Source organism: Ischnura elegans, chromosome 2 (assembly GCF_921293095.1).
Source record: "Ischnura elegans chromosome 2, ioIscEleg1.1, whole genome shotgun sequence".
Lineage (NCBI taxonomy): Eukaryota > Metazoa > Arthropoda > Insecta > Odonata > Coenagrionidae > Ischnura > Ischnura elegans.
The window spans coordinates 112181266-112204755 of NC_060247.1; the positions used below are offsets into that span (position 1 = coordinate 112181266).

Below are 23490 nucleotides of genomic sequence, written 5' to 3' on the forward strand. Positions count from 1 at the left end.
CTCAGCAAAGGAAAGATAAGATCGAAAGCTATACTGTACAGGGAAAGACATGAATGCAACTATGTACTGCTATGAATACCAGTAGCGCAGAAAGGGAGGGTTATGGGGGATAAACCCCCTCCCCCAAGGCTCACATAAATTTTTACGTTAAATCTATTTTACTTAATTGGATTAATATTACTTTTTAACCATTAACTTAACCATTTATCTTAATTGTTTCCGGCGGAAGTCCTCCGCAACTCCCGCTTACCCTGGCGGGTATGCAATACTGCAAGCACTCCAGTATTAGTTACGCCTGTAATCCCCCTAGCCTTTATTCATAGCTGCGCCCCTGATGAATACATTCATCTAATATATGTATACTTATGAGGTTCTTAGGGGAGATTTAATGACTTAAATCAAATAAAGGAGTTAAATAAACCTTCCTCTCCTCCCGACGTAATTTCAGGTGTAGAATAACAAAAATGATTATTATATATGCTCATTACATTGTTTACGGAATGTAGGTAACAATTTTATTTCGTCGTCCTTGGTTACTCAGAAAAAATGAAAATATTCCAAAAATCATCGAAAATTACGATTTCCAAAAGATTAACACAAGATTTCGCTCACTTATTCCTGACCGATGTAGTAAAAACTTTTCAATTATATACGACTATGCATAATGTTTTGGAAAACGTAATCATTTAAGAAATGTTTCAATCGATATACCCGCGAAAAAATAAAAATGGCGGACGCTACTCATTTGTTTCCCGGGAGAGACTAACTCTTTACTGTATTACTCTCAAAATACGGAGTTCATAGGGGTAACCTCTTTTAGATATGATAGTAAATAGATGTGACCATATAATACCGTCATCTTTAAACCACCTGAAATCCCATCAAAAAAAATTAAAATATGCATATAAGTCACCTTTTCGGGTACTTTTCGTCACAATTCCGCCGCTTTTCCAGCCCCTATCACTCATCACCACGAAATTGATGTGGACGATTGATGACCCCTGGCAGTGCAAACCTATAAACCCTCGGTTTCCCTCATACACCTCCAAAAAGTCGACTTTTAATTTTAAAATATTAAGACAGATATGCATATCGTAAATTCATATCGATAGGTCTCATTCTCTCCTTTGCTATTCACCGTACCTGTCCGAAATTTTAGAGGGTAGTACCCCGATTGGCATTATAAAATTTCAGTTAAATGTATGGCTTCGTTGAAACCATAGTTTTATATTTTATCAAAAATTAATTCAATGCAAATTAAATAGGGAAATAATAAAGGCGTTTTATATATCAGTTTCCTCTTCTGCGAGATTAACAAAAATATAAGAATATAGTCCTTACCATAGAGGTCACATTTAGCAATGATAGATATTCCGCTTGATCTATTTCCCAGCACGAAAAATCAAATCGAAAGCCCTGGAATTCGATAAATGACACAGTGTTTAAATACGGGGGGGCGTGGTGCTCCCTGCCGGCGGCTGATCACATGGTAATTAGCTACGAGACGGTTTTTTTTATCCCCGCTGCGTGCCTTACCACCAATCCTTAGCCGACTTCGATTTTCCATTCGGCTTCTTCTTAATTTTTATAATATGCATTCCATTGGCAGTTTATTATGATAGCTAATATTGAGACGTAAGTTAATACATTGTCATGTGTTGAAGTTGAGGTTAATTTCACTGATAAATGCCTTTGGCAACTGTGAAGAAGGTCAATGAGAAATGAATCAACCCTCTTTCCTTTCTTTCCTGGGGTACAGCCTCAACTTATTTGCGTCTTCCTCCCCAAAGACACCTACTGAGAGGGAAATAGCCCCACTCCTGTTCTCTTAGTGAATATGGCGAATTTCGGTAAAGGAAAGATTAGATCGAAAGCCATACTTTACAAGGAAAGATTCGAACGCAACTATGTACTGTTTTAATACATTCTCCTAATAGATACTTAAGGGATCTTAGGGGAGTTTTAATCACTCAATTAAAATAAAAGAGTTAAATAACACACTGAATTCAATGCAATGTGCACTCTATTGTTGATCCGTCCCGAATAACTGTTTATTTACATAACGACTTACTTCATAGCAACAATGCAAAACGACCAATCTGGAAAGCAAGAACCCTACATAAGGACGATTGTCTTCGTGCTCTCCGATCGTCATTTGCCCAAAATTCGTGTCGCAAATTAATATGGTTCCTAATCCCGCCGATGGCAGCGCCGACCACCAATTGGGAGGCAGCGTCACAGCCATTTTTCCATTGCCTCTAATGGGAGAAACGTGAGAGTCCCTTGCAAAATCGCTGATTACTCAGGAAGAAATGGGTTTACGTAATTATTGGTAGCCAGGATTCTTTTGCGGAAATTCATCTGCGAAGGGGAATAATAAACTTCAGGGTGTGAAGAACAGGATGTTGTGTAAAGACAAAGTACACGTGAGTCATTGTCGTCCGCCATTGCGGTTGCATGAAAATTTGAAGTAATTTTGCTCCTAATTTTGTGCGTTAAGTCTCATTATTCTCATTATTTTAATAAATATCGAAATTTAAAAGGATATTGTGTACGTTTAATTGTTAAAATTTGTTGAACACCCCGGTGTAAAATGGCCAATGCGAGCTGTATCCGGTGGTTTGAGAATAAAATAAAAATAAAATAAAATATTACGATACTTTTTCAGATGGAGTCCGAGCTTGAGAAATGGATGAAGGCTATTCCAAGGAAGGATTGCGCTTTAGCACTTACCGTGTTTGCAAATGTGTTTTTGAGTGTGTGACCTTCACTTTCGCCCTGAAGATATCACATAATTAATTATTTAGGCATATAATTATTTTAATTTGTGATTAGTAGTGACAGCATTGATTTTATTGTGTTGGTGAGTATCTAGTGTTCGCTACGAATCTACGACTTTCGCAGAAGTTTTTATGTTGTAAGAAAACATTTCTGTGGCTTGAAATCACATGTGGAACGATTAAAAGGTCATTCGTAGAGAAAAAATGATTGAGTGTTGTGATTGTGAGTTCGTGTGATACAATTCTCTGCTGATTATAATTTCGGTGTTTTTAGAAACGATTGTTGAAGTGTAAATGTTTGCCTTTTGATAGTATTCGTATGTTACTTCAACTGCCTTTGCGAGGATAAGACTCTGAATTACTGAATAGACTGGATCAGGGTAAAATTGTGATATATCGCTGCAAGTATGAAGACTTTGCCTTGTTCTAGTGCAATGTATGCTGTTTCAAGATGAGTAATTCATTAAATTTCTTTTTGTCTCGAGCAATCATTCTGTTTATTGCCCGTTCATTCCGTTGGAATGCAAGGTACGTATTCGGTGATCTTAAAATGAAGAAAATCTTTTAAAGTCGTTTTAGGTGTTCGGTTAGTACCTATGGTGAAAGAAATAGTATTGCTTGATACAAAATCCGTGCGCACCGATATCGGCATCAGTGAGGGTGAGAGTGTTGTATTTTCAATGGGCGATGCTGTCTGTGTACGTGAAAGAATGCCCGCTAAGGTATTTTTAGTACAATGACGGTAAGAAAGTTTAAGGTATTGTCGTTTTAATTCTATATTCTGCCGGTCACAGCAATTATTGAAGTTACGTAGAAATTGAACTGAATACATGAAAATTTTTCAAAAACAATGCATCGATCTTGCATAGCGGAGCAGTTGTTTAAGTATACTTTGATTTCAGAACCATTTACTTATTCAATCGTGGATACCTATGGACCGTGTATACCTCTTTTTTAATGAGTGATATCGAAGCAATTTGTTTCAATCGTGAAATGAAGGAATAAATATAAATTCGTAATGTATTCATATGACGTAGTGTAATGTGAGTGTAAAATTAGAAATTAGTAAAGTTAATCACTGCTCCCACAACGTAAATATTATATTTCGAGGGTTAAATCAATCATTTACTATACATACCTAAAATTTGAGCGCTTCCATGTCTGTATAGCGTCCGAGATAATGGTTTAAAGTCATCAGCTTGTACCGAAAAATTGTAAACAAAGATCCGCCATGTTTCAAATGTGTCGGTAGGCTGCACTATTACCTGAGCTTTCTCGAAATAGTCTGTCAAGATATCATGGCGAACAGACTTGCATGCTGCAAATTTCTTGTATATTCATTCATTTATCGATTTCCTTCCTTGATTATATCGTGCACCTGAGGTTCATTGGCGGATTTTCGACTTTTTCAGACAGTTAAAACTGTTTCTTACGGATGGCACCGGGTGCGAATATAATTTCACTTCGCTGTACTATCACAGACATCTGGGTTTATTCCATCCCATCAAATAGAGATATGACTATTATCTAACTCATCCTATCATAAAAATTGGTAAAACTCATCATTGTTCGCCGTAATTTGGTTAAACAAAATTGAGAAATAACATTGTTTCCCTATTGTAACGTCTGCTACCTGCCTCGCATGCGGTGGGCGGCGCCACAGCGGCCAAAGTAGGAACTTGAATTACTTGCGCGGCCATTGATAACAAATTCAGATAGGACATTACCGTCCTTATGTAGGGTTCTTGCTGGAAAGCGTCAGTGGTGCTGAGAGGTACCCTCCGTGCACTGATGCATAGGAGTTAGGGAAGCGTGTTTGGGGTACTGTGGGGGTTACCACGTAAACGCCGAATTCGAACTTTCGACTTCGACTTCGGCAAGCTGAGCCGAAGTTACGTCACACTCGAAGCGGTTCCCGATTGTTGCGACCACGTAAGCTTTTCATTCCGAACATCGACATGACCTTCGAATTGAACTTCGGCATGCGAATTCGAAGGGGTTTGAGGCTTCGAATTCTCAGTGCCGAATTCGAATTCTCGGTTCAAGGTTTGGCGAGCTTTCGTATATCATAATTTTTGTGTCCTCTGAGGTTAACCACGCTGCTAATATGGTGTTACTATTTAATTTAATTAATTTTAAACATGGCACAGTAACAACATACGTTCACAGGCTTCGAATTGTAGATTTTTGAATCAATTCCCGGTTGTGGGTTTTGGCCAAGATGATGACTTCGTGCATCGTATTATGTTGATTATAATTACTTTGAGGTATGAATAACAAATTGAATACATCTAATATCCTGAAGCTTCCTTTGAAGTCATGAAATAGTCATGTTTTCATATTAAAATGCCCATGTTATGTCATCGTTCGAATTTACTTCATGCAAGTTGGAATGCAACTAATCGATTCGCGTTGTTTGGGCCGACATCTTCACGATTAATTAAATTTGTAGTTTTTAAGCTGCATCGGTAAGTAATCATCGTCATTGCTAACATTTCCACGATGCCATAGCCAGTCATTTATCTCAAAAAACGTCCAATATGGACAATCAACGCACGTTGATGAAGTTAGGTTGGAAATGTAATGTCACGAAAACATCCTATAATCTATGTTAATGAAAGTAGTCGACAGTTCCCTAGGTCACGTCTGTTTCCCTTCTTGAATATCGGTGTAATGTTTACAAATTTCCACTCCATAAGTGACTTTCCTCCAGACAATGACTTGGTTCTATTTGTGGCACTAACTCCTTGAGGACACGCATAGGTACTCTCTGCACCCGCAGATTTATTATTTTTTATCGGTTTTAGTTATTAAGTTACCCCATCACGATGAATAGTGATTACTTTCATTAGTTCTTGTATGAATGGGATGTCTAAATCACATACAGTATCATATGTAGTGTAAACACTTTAATTTAAAACAATTTAACGTGTAATCTTTATCAATCTTTTCAGTGCAAAGTTTCATGTCCTTATCAAATAAATAATCTGCGGTTGCAGGCATTTCCTGAAGCTCTCTCGCATTTAACGAAAAAGATTTCAGATTCTCTTTGCATGATTCACAGAGTACTTTCGGAGTTGGTTTTTGAACTTTGCGCGTCGTAACATTCTTTTGCTTCGAAACTTCTTCGATTTTCAACAAACGTAACGGACATTTTGAGCAAGTTGCGCCGTTTTCTCTGTTTCATAAGGTCCCACCTAAAATCGTTGTTGCTTCTGCGAGGTTTTTTTTTTAAAATCGCCTTTTAGTTTTTGCGAAATACATCTATTGAATCCTTGGCGTAGAATTTTAAAGAGAAGTATGATACGTTAGTGTTTTTACTCTGTGCTTTAGCTACATAGTCCGAGGACGATTCCTCAAAGCCAATGGAATCATTCTGAAAATATCAACGAATTTGTACAACACCCATGTCCGTCAACTTCTGTCTTTACAGTACAAAAATTAATCATAGTTAAAAGCAGAACTAAATTAAGGATTAGCTTTTGCAATCCACCACTGAGCACGATACAATTTACACCGCACCTCCCAGCGGTTATAGTGAATTCATTACGCCACATATGTATAGCGGTCTCATGAAAAACGGTATTAAAACAATTCAGGCAATAAGAAATAAGGAAACTTACCTAGATTAGCTGGAAATTATCAGGTGTAGGGATCTTGTGGCACAAACACACTCTAAGAGATGATAGTTTTTCTTTCTAAAGTTTAAGAATGATAATGGTTATTTAAAAAACTATAGAAAGTACGAAGCACAAGAGAAAACGACGTGGCTAATACACCTCGATTTTACATTCGATGAGCGAAAAGTAACAATACCGGCGGGTCGTGATACAAGACGACTAATCGCTTTTTCATCGTCTATCACAGAGATTTCTGTTATCAAGAGCAATAGCCGTACTTCGGTCGACAACTATATTCATCTATCGTATGATCACCTCAGGGATAATGAAACTGATATGAATAAGTAAACCATGTCTAACCATTCTAAATAATTCAACATGACGAATCCTAGATTAATGGTGGTCTGATAGATCACATACTCTCGCAAGTGTAATGTAAAATAGCGTGTTCAGTCAATGTGATGGCCATTAACTATTTAAAAATGCATCCGGATTCTATTAAAGCTGTAAAACTATTTCCGTGGGTAAAAAGTCTCTTAAATACTTTTATTGATAATTTTTCATTACACATGAATAAGTGATCAGCTCAAGACTTCACATAATTTCCTCCCAACCTGAGAAAACAATATTACCAAGCCGGATAAAAATCATGTAAGAAGAGATACCATAGCATTTGTATATGTATAGTCACTTTCAAAAGTATTAGGACAAAGTTTGTGGTGTCACTTCTGCTTCTCGAGAAATTTTAGCTGACTTTGTCTTCCTTGGTCACTTACCGAAAAGATTTCGTTTTTCCGTGAAGATAAATGCACTCAGAGGGAGAAATTACTTTCAAATTGATCATTCCGTTTCAATTATGGTCGGATTTAATGATTATTTCGTGTGCATTTACTGGGTACTTGCCCCGGTTTTCACTGTTGGGTGGCATTGTCCATATTCTAATAACTCCAATGCAAGTAGTTGCCGTGAACTAGTGGAATAAAAGTACGATTGTTGTACAGTTGACTGACGAAGTAGGTTGTGAGATCGAATCTCCGACGTGGAACACAGTGGTCATATTATTTTCAAGTTGTTCACTCGTTTTTTATTTTTTTATATACTTCCAATAATTTTAAATGCTCTAAAACAGTATTATATGATTTCTTAACGATAATAAGTCATGTAAAAGTTAGGAATTGAGTAGGATTAGGCATATAGTTTCTATGAATACCGTGTAGACTTTGAAGGGTAGGGATTTGAAATTTAAGGGTAACTGTAACCCGGCGGTGTAAGTCACATAAAAACCCAGCGACACGTCGGTGTTAGCATCATTGTTAAGACAGGCGACATAGGGTCAAGCACATTCGTTGATAATTACAAATTTATCAATTGCTTTCGATTGCTGTAGGCTGTTAAGATTTCTGTAATGAACACCAAACTGATCACCTGCCTCGTGAGGCGGGTGATGGAGTACAGACAGCTAGCTGGTGGTAAAGATTGGTTAATAATTTAGCCTCGGCGTTAACGTGCTCGTGAAAGAGCAGCGGGAAAGATTCAGTGTGTAGCAGGCGTCGAAGTAGGCTGCTATCATTTTATTATTATTTATTTTTTATTATTTATTATTATTTATAATTTATTATTATATACCAAGAGAGAGTATTTGTAGCACCTTGGAAGTAACATAGAATGACGAAACCGTGGTCGGTAATGGAGTTTTATACTTAAAAGAGGAAAAAACCATTTGAAGGTAATCTTGTATCATGGATATACCGTATCTCCACCAATTCAAGCCTGAAACGATTTCTTAAGTACAAAGAACAAGTTCTTGTGGATTTGAAAAAGACGAATTACGCAAATATGAAAAGGTTATCCGATAGATGGGCGGATTGGAGGATTCCCTACCTTTTTCCCGAATCGTTTTTTCCGACGACCTTTTTCCCGAATTTTTTTTTCCGAATCCATTTTTCCCGAATAACCTTTTTCCCGAAAGCTTTTTTCCCGAAACCCTTTTCTCCGAAACTTTTTTTACCGAACACCTTATTTCCCGATTGTATAAAAAACATGCTATTTATCGTAAAATTCAACAAGTGGGACTCCAAGTCCCTTACAATGACCCAACAGATAGAACCCTCAAAACGACAGTTCATATGATGGCAGCTTTAACGTTTGTTCCAGTTGAAGACGTTGAAAAAACTTTCGAGCTACAAAAGCAGGTTATGCAACAACAAATAATGCATCTGAAGGTTGAAATAACCGCTTTAGGTTACTAGTCGGGAAAAACCACCCGGAAGCCAAAAAAGAAATGGTACGACATGCACGAGAGGCTGAAATCGGTTGTAGAAGAATATGAAGATTACAAGAACGATAGGAATTTTCTTGAATTTCTTAGAGCTATCGCGCACAATATAATTTTCTAAAAAAATTATGTATCTTGTGTATGAATTTATTTGGTTATGAAAAATATGAACTCATTTTTATACAATCGGGAAATAAGGTGTCCGGTAAAAAATGTTTCGGAGAAAAGGGTTTCGGGAAAAAAGCTTTCGGGAAAAAGGACGCGTTACGATTCGGGAAAAAATTCTTTCTGGAAAAAGGTCGTCGGAAAAAACGATTCGGGAAAACGGTCGGGTACCGATTGGAGAGCTGCGTCAAACCAATCAACGGACGAAGACAACTTTTTCCGTGAGAGATATCCTGGAACAGTATGGTGAAAAGGTTTAAAAAGATATCGCACCACATTTTTATTTTTATTTCTATTTCAAAACACTACAAAACGCGTTTCACAAGGCTTGCTATCATCTGCAGATACTCAAAGGTCTGGGTACTTGAGTCATAATCATCATCATGTACTCTGGGCATGGTTCTCATGGCTGGGTGCCTGACGATGATTGCGTGAACTGATAATGACTACGATCCAGTTGGAACGCGTTGAAATTAACACACTGGCTCATTATGATGATAAAAAATGTCATTTTATTCCCAAAAAATAGTGACGTTAGGTATTCGTTCTGATAATTGGAACTTTCCATCAAAATCTTAGAAGCAAAATATCAATTTCTCGTTGAATAGATCTGACCTATTGAGCTGAGATGACCCTTTCAGTAAAACGTGCATATATATAGTATAAAAGTATTTGTAAGTAAAGCTCATAAGTCTTATTCTCAGGCCACAAAACTTCATTGAATATATTGCAGAAGAAAATATTCTTGGCAAAGGACGTAGATGATGACCAAGAACTTTACGCATAACAGTATTGGCGATGGAAATGGGATAAACCTTTAACAAAAGGTATTATAAGGAAGGCTGAAGATAAGATATGTTAGAAGTCACGGCTGAAGCAACATAATCGAGAGACCGTTTGGTAGAATTCGAAACAAGACTCGAGACGAGATGGAAATGGGATACCTCGTAATACAACATGAACGCAATGATAATGGTACCGTATTGAAAAACTTTCATATTTTTTAATGGCTTGAAGGGGGGGGGGGCGTGCCCCCGTGTCTTCCCCTAGATCCACCCATGATTTCATCATGCGCATATGATATCATAATTTATCAATCCGCGGATTAGATCGACGGCAGATACCCACTCCACTCTCATTTCAGCGACTACTATCATATTTGCATATTTCCTCTATGTTCCATCGATAATAAACTGATATTTCAACCCATTTTGAACTCTCCATTGCTCACGCGGTCGATCCATTTTATCTTCATCAATATCCTGTAACCACACACTTCCAATGATTCCACCTTAATTTCTCTGCCGCTTTCAACGTCCATGCAGTCACTTGCCATTTTATCAATTGTTTCTTTGCTTGTATTTTAGGCTGTAAGTAGATCTTTTGTTGCGATGAATATCCAGTTGACCTGCTCAATTACACTATTTTTTCCTGCTTCGATCGTCGCTAGTTACTCGGCTTTTAAGGTAGAAAAACTATTTTAACTATTCCTTCTTTTGTTTTCCTAGTGGAATGTTTGCCCTGGTATTTTATAGATATATATATTTAGCTAACATTTGACCATTGTCCTTTCCGTATTTATCAGTCTAATTCAAATCTCTCGCCGATTTCTATGCCGTCCGTAGATCGCAACAGCGGCACTATTTCTTTCTCTCTGGATATCGACTGTTGAAGCCTTCTCTTTGGTTTTATCGATTGTCTCCTCGATGTAAACACCATATTGAGTTGAAAAATGAGCTCTCTTTTTTAATTTTAAAAGATTCAATTGAGCAAAATTACAAACCACTTAACAGATGCAACGATGTACCCACTAGAATTAATTTTAATATTTAGCTATTGGTGATAATGTGCCAATAGCAGTATAATTATAATGGCATTTAAACCAGTTTCCTCATAACAAGGAACTTGTGTAAAAATATGGTTTCGATTTATTCAGAAGTTACATGGTTTATTGCGAGGGAAAATTTCTTGTTTTTTAATGTACGGTATATTATGATAATCCCGTAGTAACGCATAATTTACATTTTATCACCCCAATTGACGCTTACCTCGGGCAAATTGTGATTAAATTTCAATTAGGTGTGTGTTTTTCGTAGACGTTATGCATATCCGAAACACATGCCGATTTTTAAACTGAAGGGAACCTTTCTTCGACTTCTGTTGAGACTTTTCAATTGCACAAATGCTGTGAAAAGGATCATGTTTTTAACATTATTGGAAACATGCATTCTTTACTCCAAATTGTAATCAACCGTCAACTTCCTAGATACGATATTTCACTGAAAGTTTATAGATTGAGGCGTCCTAAAATAAAATTTTCTCAAAAATTCCATATTACAATTGACTTGTAATGCAACCCATACATGGAGTCCTGAGTATTTCAGAAAATTTGAGACTGTACAGTTTGTAAAAAAAGCAAGACACCCGAGTTTGAGGATCTCAAGCGTCAATGCACCAAAAAGCATAGAAAATACAATTTACTTCTACGTTGGATCATTTACTTTTAAAAATCTTTGGCTCCAAAGTATTTCCTGTGCTTAATTTTTTCTCAAAAAACTATCCGTGTTTTGCACGTAAAATCAAGTTGCCCAACTGTGCGCGCTTCGTGTTCCCGTAGTTTTCGTTATAGTCACTTGCAGTTTGGATAAGAGGAAGCCATATCTAGTAATAGCAATTTTCAGAAAAAAAAAACATTTTTATGCCACTATAATTGAAACATTTATTGTAAACAACGCAAATCTCAGGTAACTTCGAAACCAATGGGTCAATTGAAAATTTGTTTTATTAAATCCACTTACATCTGCATGCTCTGCAGAAACGGAGTTTTGTTTTTATTTCAAGCCCCTGCCTGCTCAACCTCTTTTGTAAATGTTGTTCTATTGCAATGATATACAATTCCTCTAATAATCTATATTTGTCATGGTTTGGAGTGGCGTATACCGCGATCGCGGTATCACTCTGACACCTAGGAGAATGAAGGGCTGATGAAGGACGTGAAAATTTCACCTCGGGGAAAATATTGATGCTTAACTTTTGAATTATCGCCGGACGTTAGCTCTTGTTATTAATGCCTTGGCATGCGATGTATAACTAACTTCCTAACCTGCGAAACAATAGGTATTACCAATTTCCCTTGCTCCTCAAGCGTGACCACAGAAGAAGGACCTACGGAATCAGAATGGTCTCCTGCGGAAAATAACTCGTAAACTGCTGTGGCCAAGGGGCCTATGCGCCCTTTGCCAGGCGGAGTTTCCTTTCGGTATACGGTGTCACTCCGTCCTTCCCCTGCTATTACGAATAGGCTTACTTTCTATCACCTTGGGTGGAGAGGACTTCTCCAGGGGTTGGAGCTGAGCGATGCGGCGGAAGTGACGTTTGTATGAAATATTCTCCTCCTCCTTCAAAAAGCTCCTTCAACCCTAAAATGGTGTAGCCAATGGCAAGGGCTTGCGGTGTTCCTATTCCGCGGCAATTGATTCTAGCAGACGAATATTTCGTCAACGGTTTGTTGGCAGTTGATAAAGACAATAGTGGCATTTACTGTTGTAATGGCCGGTGCTTGCTAATTGCTTCAATAGCAATTTATTGAAGGACGGGCATGAGAAAAGACAGGTTTTGCAAATATTATAGTCCTATCATACGAAACCACTGGTTAATCCAACGAGTGTTACAGCTGACACAGACACATATCTGGACAATGTTTTTTCTAATTATAATGAAGCAAACATTATTACTAAAGAATCTGACCCTAAGCACGCAGCCTGTGAGTCTCTAGCGGCTCCCAACCCAACAACTGTTAAACACTTTCTGTACGCCCGTAGCAGTTTTTGACGAGTCGCAAATCTTGATATTTTGGAGGGAATGAGGCCTTCATGAGGATGGACTCCACGGAAACCTCTACTGTCTATCTTAAATCTTTCTCTGAAATAAAATGATCCAAAAAAGTTAGGAAATTTATCTCCTGAACTATTTTTCTGGATTATCTGCGGGCGCGTTGCTTCTGTTTATATGTCGTATGTATGCTCCACATGTTGATATTTCAAATCCCAGTTCATCTGCCACTCGAAGGGAGTTTTTGGATAGACTGTTGAATTCAAGTTCGGCTTCGCGTCAAATATCAGCAATATTTAAAGAATGTCAGTAATGTAGCGTTGACCTTAATTGCTATTTTTTTTCTTTCCTTAACGCTTCCGGATACCTCGGACACTTTCGAGTTGTGGATCCTTCCCCCCACCCCTCAAAAACTTAGCCTAGTGGCTAGCGAGTCTAGCAGACTAGCAAGTGGCCTTGGGCTCGAGGGAAGGCACATGGGGGGCAGTGTTTATGGAAGGGAGGGGAGACGGTATGGAGGGGATGGGGTTTAGATGACTGAAATTTTGGGAACCCTCTCGCCAACTTGGGTTTGTGACAGTTGAACAGCTAGCCGAGTGTCACCGCGCTTTTTCTCTCCGCCGCATGGAATTAGACGTATCTCAAGGCAACACGGCGGTCTTCGAGATTGGGAAATGGATATTATTAACGGGGGTGTAAAGCACAGAGATTAGTGAGATATTACCTCCAAAAAGCTCGAAAGTATCCAAATATTTTTTTTTAATTGATGTGGTTACTAATTATAGCAATCTCATGAAGTAGCGAGATAATCCGGCAAGTAAGAATTGAAAGTTACAATTTTATTATTCCATGACATTTTTGAGAATATCGTTTTTTCTTTATGTTGTTTCAACCCGTCAAAATTTCTTAAATATATCGTTTTCAACGAAAAACGTCACTACCGATGCATAAAAATATTAATTTCCTACTTTTTCCAATTTTAATATTTCTCGAAGAAGGTAAAATGTTTCTGACTTCTCCGCCAAGAGGTTTTCCCATAAAGCCGTGTCCCTCTAATGTTTTTCTTGATAAAATCCATGTGAAGTACAAAAGAAAAATATACAATGCCCCTTTCGTGAAATATTCTGTTTCCCCTCGACAGGCCAACAAAAGAATTTTGTTTAAAAACTTTTTTTATTTTAATAGCTGATCTTTATATTTATTTTGATGTCCCAAATCCAAACCTGGCCTTAGTTTTTTTGTATCGCCCATAGTTTCCAAGCAATATGTATTTAATATTTAGTCTAATACCCCTATACGGTATACAGGGATATCAATGAAACACTTTGTTATATCATAAAATTATTTGTATTTACTGTTCGCTACATCGTGATAAAATTGTTTGTATTTAGTACAGCGTGATAATACAGGGTTTACTTGTCAACTGGAATTGGTCTAAATTTTCTTTCCCTTTTTTCCTTGAAGCTTCTTGTGTAGCTTTTTCTGCGATGAATCGCTTGCTGAACTTCTCGGTGAAGTACTAACAGTAATCCCCATTATCTTCGTTCATTACTCCTACTTTTTCAATTTTATTATAACTATAAAAAAGCTGTTAAATTCTAATAATATTGCTTGAATTCATAAATTTAACTGTAAAATGTGAATAAATGGTGGTCGATACAACTTTAAAACCATCATATTTGTATTCAGCAAATTTAAAATCATAAGAATAAGGTATTTCCAGTAAAAATAGTTTTTTCATTGTTGGTCTGTGTAATTAAGGATTAAGTAGGAATCCCATTTAGGCCTTGTCTATAGGATACCTCAAGAAAAATGACATTACGAATTGAAAAAAGTAGTAAGCTGAGGCCAGATACGAAACATAATAAATGCTTCAAAAGATAGCAATTTTTTGTTAAATCTCAACCTGTCGTGCAAACAAAATACATTGTGCGTTAAACGCACTATTAACAAATTATTTTATTTGGATATTATACACTAAGTTACCATTTATTTAATCTCTTCAAAAAAAGATGTTGAACTATTTGATCCTCTCATACTTTCTGACCATCAAGAAAATAATTTTGTCTTACATAGATAAATGAGCGTTTGAACGGTAAAATTTGGCGTCGGCAAAATATAAATTTTTGTAGATCTTAAGTTTGATACATTGGTTTCATGGTTCTTCTTCTGGCTTGTCTTCTTTAGGTTTATAACCGCCTTTGGGGTAGAAATTTTTCAATACTTTGTAAAGGTAACGATGACGTGAAGGAAAACTGTAAATCTACAAATATAAGGAAGGACGGTTCAAATTATACTTTGTAACAATCAGTCTATTGCTTCATGGAGAATCAGCACGATTGCTAGAATATGAATACCCCTCCCCAGCAGGTTATCAAGTAGTTTAATTTTGATTGCACAAACACATTATTAAGGAGGAACCTGCGCTTCGAAATACTGCTTTCATTAGTTAGATAAACTCGATAACAACGAGTTAAAATCGCTACATTAGTCATTCATGAAAATTTAAAAAAAATGCTAAATCAATCAAAATAGCTGTACAAAGCATGAATTTTACTTAAAATGGAATAATCTAGTGATATGAAGAATGGCTGTTATATTGACTCTTAGGTATCGGAAGAATTTAAGTACTTTCTCTGGAAATACAGTAAAGCTTTATAACTACATTATTTGTGATGAATAAAATGAACTTAATTAATGAGACCTTTTGCTCTGTTAATTTCAACCTAATTTGGAAAAATGGTTTATTTATAATTGCTGACCACCAACTTGACAACGCTGCCAACATATCGTAGTTTCACAGCGGTTGAGCACCTTTGTTTGTTTACATTACCTCTACGCTGCATTGTGACAATATTACTCGTTTTATTATCCCTTTTACCTAGCCTTAAGTTATTAAATATACCTTTGGGCTGAAGTGATGGCGTCATTATGCCGATTTAAAGGCAAATTTGTGTCTGAAGGTAAAGGTAGGAGCTTGGATTATTTGAGGAAACGAAATGTGGCCGAAAGTGAATCCATCAATTCCATCGAAGCGATATCAACGAGTGCATCTGTTGAAGGATACTGAATCTTTTACGTGCATTTTTAATTTCTTAAGAAATTGTTGCAATATTTCCCAACATAAAGTGTCCATCATTGTTTAAATAATCAATGTTTATGTCTTGATTTATGAAGATTAAAGTCCCTGTCGAATGACTGACACAAAGCTCTTTAATGTTAATTTCCTTGTAGATTTTCCATTCAATAGCCTCATCCATACTATTAATAAGGAGTTGATTAGTGAAAATTAGAAACTAATGTGTCAGTTATAACCCAAATGTAATTCGAATCATTAGTATCAGGATAATTAAATAATACTTGTTCCTAGTGCCGAAGTTTCAGTAAATTTGTAAGGCTGGCATTGCAACTTCTACGGACTCACTTATGTCAGCTGCCATCGATTGTTCAGGAATGCATCCTAATTTTTATCCTCCTACAATGACTTCATGAATAGGGAAATGTATTTACTGTTGTTTTTTTTCAAATTATGCTAATTGGTCCTTTGGAAAACGCATCAAAGTAAATTGTTTGGTCAGTGAAAAAGGAAGTACTCTTGTCTATTTTATTTTATACTTTCGAAGAATTACATGGGTGAATATTCGATTAATTAGTACGTTCGCGAAGTTGTATTTCCAAATACTACATAGTCGGTACCCAACAGCAATATGCTTGTCTCGTGGTACATTCATTTACCTGTACACCTTATTCTAGACATTTAATATCAATTAAACTGATGATTAAATACATACCTAATGCGCTAGATTTTCTACTTTCCGCTTAGAACTTCTATTTAAATAAGTATTTTCTACAAGTTGAAAACGATGCATATTTTTCGAAATAAACGTAAAACAATTTGAAGTAGTACTCAGAAGAACAGAGAAACTATCGCAAGTCTCATTATATTCTATCATTTTCGCTTTTCAAGCGATACGCCGACAATTTCAAGGGATGTATTGAATTCCGGTAATGATTATTCGTATGTTTAATAAAATGTAGTCGCATATAGGAATTACTTTAACAACCAGCACTGATAAATTTCATATTTCGGTGTATAGCACGTTTCGAGATGAACTGAATATTCGTTTAATGAATACGTAGAAAAATGACTCCGAAAAATCCAATTCACTGGAATTATGCAGCGGTTGACAGGTGCAATATCGCTCTTCATATTTAACCTCCGTATATTTGCAACGTTGCCACTACCTCCGCCGCATAATGGCTGCTCGCTCTGCAGAAAACCGGAAGTATGTTCTGTAAACTTAAATACTGGTGCTAACATATCGGTAACCCCTTCTAAAAAAATACATATATTAAGCATCGATGTCTATTCTATGCTGTGCTAATTTTTCAACGATAAATTTCGGGCCAAATTTGAGATAAAAAATGTTTTACAAGGGAAGGTCATCACTCTCCCATAAAGACAATGTATTTCAAGGTGGAAATCCGTCATTTTCAAATCCATAAATCTTTCTTAAATGGCCGATGACATAGTAATATTTTTTCACCATTCGATAGAAAAAATAATGAGCAACAACATATGTCAAAATAAGGGGAGGTTTTCGGGCATGTTTGAAATGATGGTTCCTCCTTAATAGTTTTAATAAATTGTGGGTAACATTTATTGCTAAGGGAGTAAAACGTTGCGTGGATAAATTTAAATTTCCTGGTAATTCGGTTAACTTAATTTTGACTTTTGTCTTCTTGTGATCAATCCTCATGCCATATTTATGGCATCTCTTGTCTAATGCATCCACTAGAGCCTGCAGCCCTCTCGCTGACTGACTAATCAACGCCTGATCGTCCATGAACCTTACTGATTTTACATCATTCCTCCCACTTCTACTCCAGTTCCCAACTCATCCTACGCTTCTCTTACCATCATCTCAGCATATACTCTTGAAAGCAATGGGGATAGTGAACAGTATTGCCTTACTACTCGGCCAACGCTTGCCCTCCCAGTTTCTCCGTCCGCTACCTTCACGTGCGCAGTCTGGGCCATATAAAGATCACAAATGGTCGCCTATCCCTCCAAATGTCGCCTATTTTCTTGAGAATAGCTTCATAGCTTTATCCAGTCCACTCTATCAAATACTTTTTCAAAATCCACAATGAAGGCAAACACAACCTGACTATATTCTAGGTTCCTCTTTACCAGGGACCTCATTAGCGCAATTGCATCTTCACTTACCTTTTCTGAATCCGAACTGTTCTTCGCCCAAGTCCTCAGTTAGCATCCTTCCATTTTTAGCCTTAATTTTTGAGATGCCTTGTCTTCTTTTGACGCCAGATAGCTAGTTCACGTACAACATACGTACAACGCGTCCACCTCCCGTTACTTCTGAATCTTTTCCATTTCCTCGCAGTGTCTCTCCTTGTTTTCCACCAATTCTTTCTCCCTTCTTGGTTTCTCACCGTAATAGATGATTAATTTCAGTTAGAATTTTCCATGTACTGTGTCTACATTCTTCCACTTCCTTATCACCGCCATTTCTTTTTTAGTTTCCTTCGTTATACAAGTTTTCTTTGCCATACGAAACCACAGAAAAATATAATCTATATATATAAAAGAAAGTCGAAAACCGTGTTAGTTAGAACACTTGTAACTCGAGAACGGCTGCACCGATTTTAGTGACATTAGGCTCTTTGGATTCGTCTCAGCTCCGGATAACATATATGACATTAAAAAATAGGAAAAGTTTACAAAAAAAAAACAACTTTATCTTAGAGATATGTTTTTAGGAGTTGATTGTTAAGACGGTCAAAAAAATAAAAATAAAATTTCGTTTTTACTAATGTATTCACTGATCTTTTTAAAAATATTTTTTTTAATTCAAATGTTCAAATATGTTAAAAATATTAAAGTAATATTAAAATAATATTAAAATAATATTAAAATAATTAAATTAGAGGTAAGCTCAGCTCGAATTGAGTAGTCAACAAACACATAACTACCGTGTGAGTAAACAAATCTCCAAGCAATTGTTGATTATCAGTAATGTCCGTGTACTCTGCATGAATTCAAATCTTTCAACTTTGTAATAAACGAAGACGAAGTCACCAACCATCTATCTGAATATTTAAAGTCCTTAGACGCACCTGGCTTACCACGGTACGATTTGCAGCTAAAGGTAGGCTCTGTGTTCATGATCTTGCGAAACCTAAACCAACCAAAACTACCCAGCGGAACGTGTTTGGTTATTAAAAAAACTGATAATGAAAGTGATTCACGCCACTATACTCCAAGGATAATTGATAGATGAGGAAGTTCTCAATCCGAAGATTCCATTATCCCAACTTATATGCCGTTTTGAGCTTATACGTATTCAATTTCCAATTCGTGTTGCATTCGTGATAAAGATTAACAAATCGCATGACCAGTCTTTCAGTTTTTGTGATGTTTGTTATGTGTCAGTAAAAACCTATGATTTTCTCATGGTAAATAATATGTGGTATGTTTACGAGTCGGTAAACCATCCGCTGTATTTCTTTCTTCGCTTCAAGGGCGCAGCTAGGAATTAAGGATAGGCGCAGCTAATACTCAAACTAATCCCATCCCAGCGGCCGGATGATATTTAGATGACTTCGCCTTTTTTGGAATGCCATCTTTCAATAGTTTATAATTTTCATGACATATGATCAGTATCATTGAAAACTTTTGTAAATATGCGTAATGTAATGCGCTACTCTGAGATAATTTTTCAAGCCATTTTAATAAATATTTATTGTTTTATATATCTCGTTCTCTAAACTAATGAATAAATTTTCAGTTTTCTAAAGTTTAAATTTAGTTTAGATTTAGCGGCGTGATCTCTAACATTCCATGAATTTTTTCATAATTATACGATGTATTTTAGTGATTTGGGGTTGAAAATTTCATAACAATTGTACATTTTCGATAGGATTACCCGTTTCGCCTACTTTAAAATTCATTACTTCGCCCATTTCATTGACTTTGTTCTATTATTACCGAATATTTCATATAGGTACTTACGTTCTGTTGTTTCAAACGTCCATATGGAAATTTTCAAATGACTTTATCTAAGTCTACCTGCTTTGTACGACATGATTGTAATAAATTCATGCATAAGCTCACTGCACATTGTTCACACCAGTACACGCTGTCTCTTATTTTCCCATGATTGGCACAAACTTCACACCTCTTTTGGGGGTTTCTTCACTGCAGCAGGAGTTCTCCTTAGGAAATGTCATTCGGTTAGTCTTGACACTAAATAGTCAATGGAGTCGCGGCCATGTCCAAACTGTCCGTATGGATAGTATGGATGGTATGCGGATATTCAAAAAAATATTACCTCAACCAGCTAAGCACGAAGTGATAATAGGGCCAGTTTTTTATTCGTGTTTTCCCAATGAATAACATATGAATTTAGGACTGCGGAATTCAATAGTCTGCTAAATAACTTCATGCACCACTTATAATGGCGCTTTCTTTCCATAAGGTACGAATATCATGACAGGCAGGGGCGGTCTGGGGTAATTTGGGGCCCTCGGCTGGCGCTCATGATGGGGCCCCCCTCAGCGGAGGATTCACCCGCCTCCCCCTCTAAAATATTTTAGGATTGGATGCCCGGTAATGGACTTTAACGCTATTCTGCCTCTAAAAACTAGATAAAAATTTTTAAGAAAAAATACAATGAAGAGTAGGAACTTCGCAGCTTAATATGAAATTTAATTATGTTTTAAGGCCGCTTTACACGGTGAATTTTCATTCGAAAGATCATTGGAAAGATCTTTCGAATGATCATCCGAATTAAATTCATTCGCCGGTACCGCTATACACGGTGAATGATTTCGGCGAGTTTTCTGCGCAGAAATGATGCGCACTGTTGCGACTTTCGGTAGTACATTCGATATTTCCGACCGTTTCTGCTCGCAGACGACGGAATGCTTCGTTTACATGTGCGCTTGAATATATTTTTGTATTGCTTTGACTTTGGGTGGGGTATGCCGTACTAAAAATAAGTAATTAGAGAGATTAGAACGGTACGAATTGATAGCGGAAAACCACTTTAATTAATCGTGCGTTTTGTGATCCCGTAACGAAGTACAAAATACGCTGTTTTCGCTGCAGAACAACGATGATTATGCTTTAAGGTAGTGCGCTCTAGAACATGATCATAAGGAAACTTACTCTTCAAATCGCTACCCGAAGTCTTTTCCCTTCCGATTCAGTAAATGATAAGGTACGTAAAAAAATATTTTGGGGCAAAACTGCACGTTGTTTATCGCTCAGAAAAATCCTGCCTTATAATAATAATAATAACAATAATAATAATAATAATAATAATAATAACAATATGCAAGTTAGTGAAACCACTGTTACTATAGACAGTAAAATGTCAATATGGAAAGCTAAATCCCTTCACGGAAGACACCCTCATGCCCTGGAGGCCCCTGAAATCGATAAAGATGCATCGCACGCATGGCTCAGGCATGGGCAACTCTTCCCAGAAACAGAAGGATTTATGATCGCAATACAAGACCAGGTGGTGAAAACAAAAAATTATGAAAAATATATAATTAAAAACCCAAATTTGTTGGATGACAGATGCAGAAAATGTGATAATGCCTCTGAGACGATACAGCACATCACAAGTGGATGCACTAACTTATCTCAAAAAGACTACCTACACCGTCACAATCAAATATGCAACATCATACACCAGAAATTAGCTCTGAAGTATAAACTCATAGAAAATGGAGTTCCTTATTATAAGTACACACCTAAAACCATCCTTGAAAACGACCACTGTAAGATTTATTATGACCGTTCAATTATTACCGATAAAACAGTCCATAGCAATAGACCTGATCTAGTAGTACAAGATAAAACTCACAATGAAACGTACTTGATAGACATTACCGTACCTAATTCGCATAATATCACTACAGCCTACACCAGCAAAATGGAAAAGTATGAAGAACTTAAAAATGAAATCAAGAGATTGTGGAAATCAGATAAAGTACACATAATACCCATCATTATCTCCGCCACAGGAGTAGTGCCTCATTCACTCCATCAAGGTCTTCAAACTATTGGACTGCCGAAAAACTTGTTTATTACCATACAAAAAGCAGCAATTTTAAATACTTGCCGGATTGTCAGAAAATTTTTCAAAACAGAGTAAAGAGACGAGAGTACTTGGTGATACCCGTACCTCGCCTACAACCAGCAAAAATGCTGTGAAAACATAAAAAAATATATAATAACAATAATAAGCTCGTGTGGGGTTTTCCGTCCCCCATCTGGCGCGTCCCCAGGTGGCGGATAGGGGAATGCTCGGCAGATATGCAGGGTAGGTGGGAAATAAAATACCACCCGCGGACCAAAACGGAAACCGAAATCCAGGCGTGTCTGTTCCCACATTGGGCGGCGTCCTGGTCAGCGTCTGTCCCCATGTCAGGGGCGGCTGTTCTAAAGACCTGGCAGTAGGTATAAAATGCAAATCCCCCATCAAAGATGGAGACTCGGAGTATGAGATGCCTCGGAGAAAGGTCGCTGCCTGGGGTTCGCCAGGGCACGTCTGGAGCTGACGCTGGACGTGACAGCATGCAAGCCGTCAGTGATGGGAGGTTGAACAGGCGGACACCCATCGGGGAACCCGAAAGAAACACAGCCGATGATAATAGAATGAATACCACCAAACACCTGCAAACACCTGCTTTAGATGCTTCCCAATCTACATCTGTAGAAAATCGAGGGACCACTAAAGCAGGAAAAAATCGTGTACGCATGAAATGGACTCCCGAAATGAATAAATGTGTCATGCATGCGTATTACACCATAACCCGGCTTGAAATAGATAAAACTAGTTATAGAAAATACATTTTTGAGAAATTTAAAGAGCATTACCCAGAATGTGTAGTCACCGAACAAAGAGTAGCTGACCAGAGACGTGCAATTGTATTAAAAAACCTTTTACCAGTTCCAATACTTGAAGAAATAAAACATCAAGTAAGCAAAGAATTGTCCAGAAGTAGCCTTATAGACCCTCCAATAAATGAGGATGAAATCAGTTTAAATGTTGGACCTACATCTAGCGAAGCTGAACCGTCAACAACCCCACGTCCCGCAGAGGAATCTAGGAACGAAACTTTTAAAACAGGAAACTCAGGAATCATCAATAGCCAATGCCAAGAAGAACATATTGGCACCAATCAGTCCAAAACGACAAATCTTGAAGAGACTGAAATATCAGAATTGCTAACCAAAACGGTAATAGAATATTACGGTTCAGATCCCAGCCAGCGACCGAAAATTCCAAAAATAAATACATCAACGAAGTTTTTGCAAACCGTCGCTATGGTCAATAATATCCTACCACAGCTAACCCAGTATTTAAGCAATATTTCCGACATCCATACATTGATTTATGCTGCTTCTATCACCATTAGTAAACACTTAGGCTTCAAAATCAAACCGAATTCCCGATCTGAAACAGTGCCAGTAAGAAAAGAAACAATTCCACCATGGAGAAAACGCTTAGAGAGCGATATAAAACATCTAAGGCAGCAAATTGGTAAATTGACCCAATATCAAAATGGAAATAGATCAAGAAAGTTAGTATCATCACTTAAATGTGTTTTCAAAAATTTCAACATAGATGTAGCTAATGAAAACCACAGCAGGTATGTCAAAGAGTTGCTCGAACTTAATAAACAAAAACTAGCAGTTAAAGTTGGGCGCCTTAAAAGATACAATAAGTCTTTCAATAGAAAGGAACAAAACCGGGAATTTAAAACTTCCGAAAAATCATTT

The 23490-nt window shown here is 37.1% G+C and overlaps 1 protein-coding gene across 1 annotated transcript in view; it reads right to left on the reverse strand.

Annotated features, from left to right (window-relative positions):
* The window catches only part of LOC124154417 (facilitated trehalose transporter Tret1-like), a 52795-nt gene extending 46200 nt beyond the window's left edge, over positions 1-6595 (reverse strand). The window contains exon 1 of the mRNA XM_046528122.1: positions 6404-6595. The gene's annotated coding sequence lies outside the window, so the exon portion shown is untranslated. The remainder of the gene's footprint in view (positions 1-6403) is intronic.
* Positions 6596-23490: the final 16895 nt, after the last annotated feature.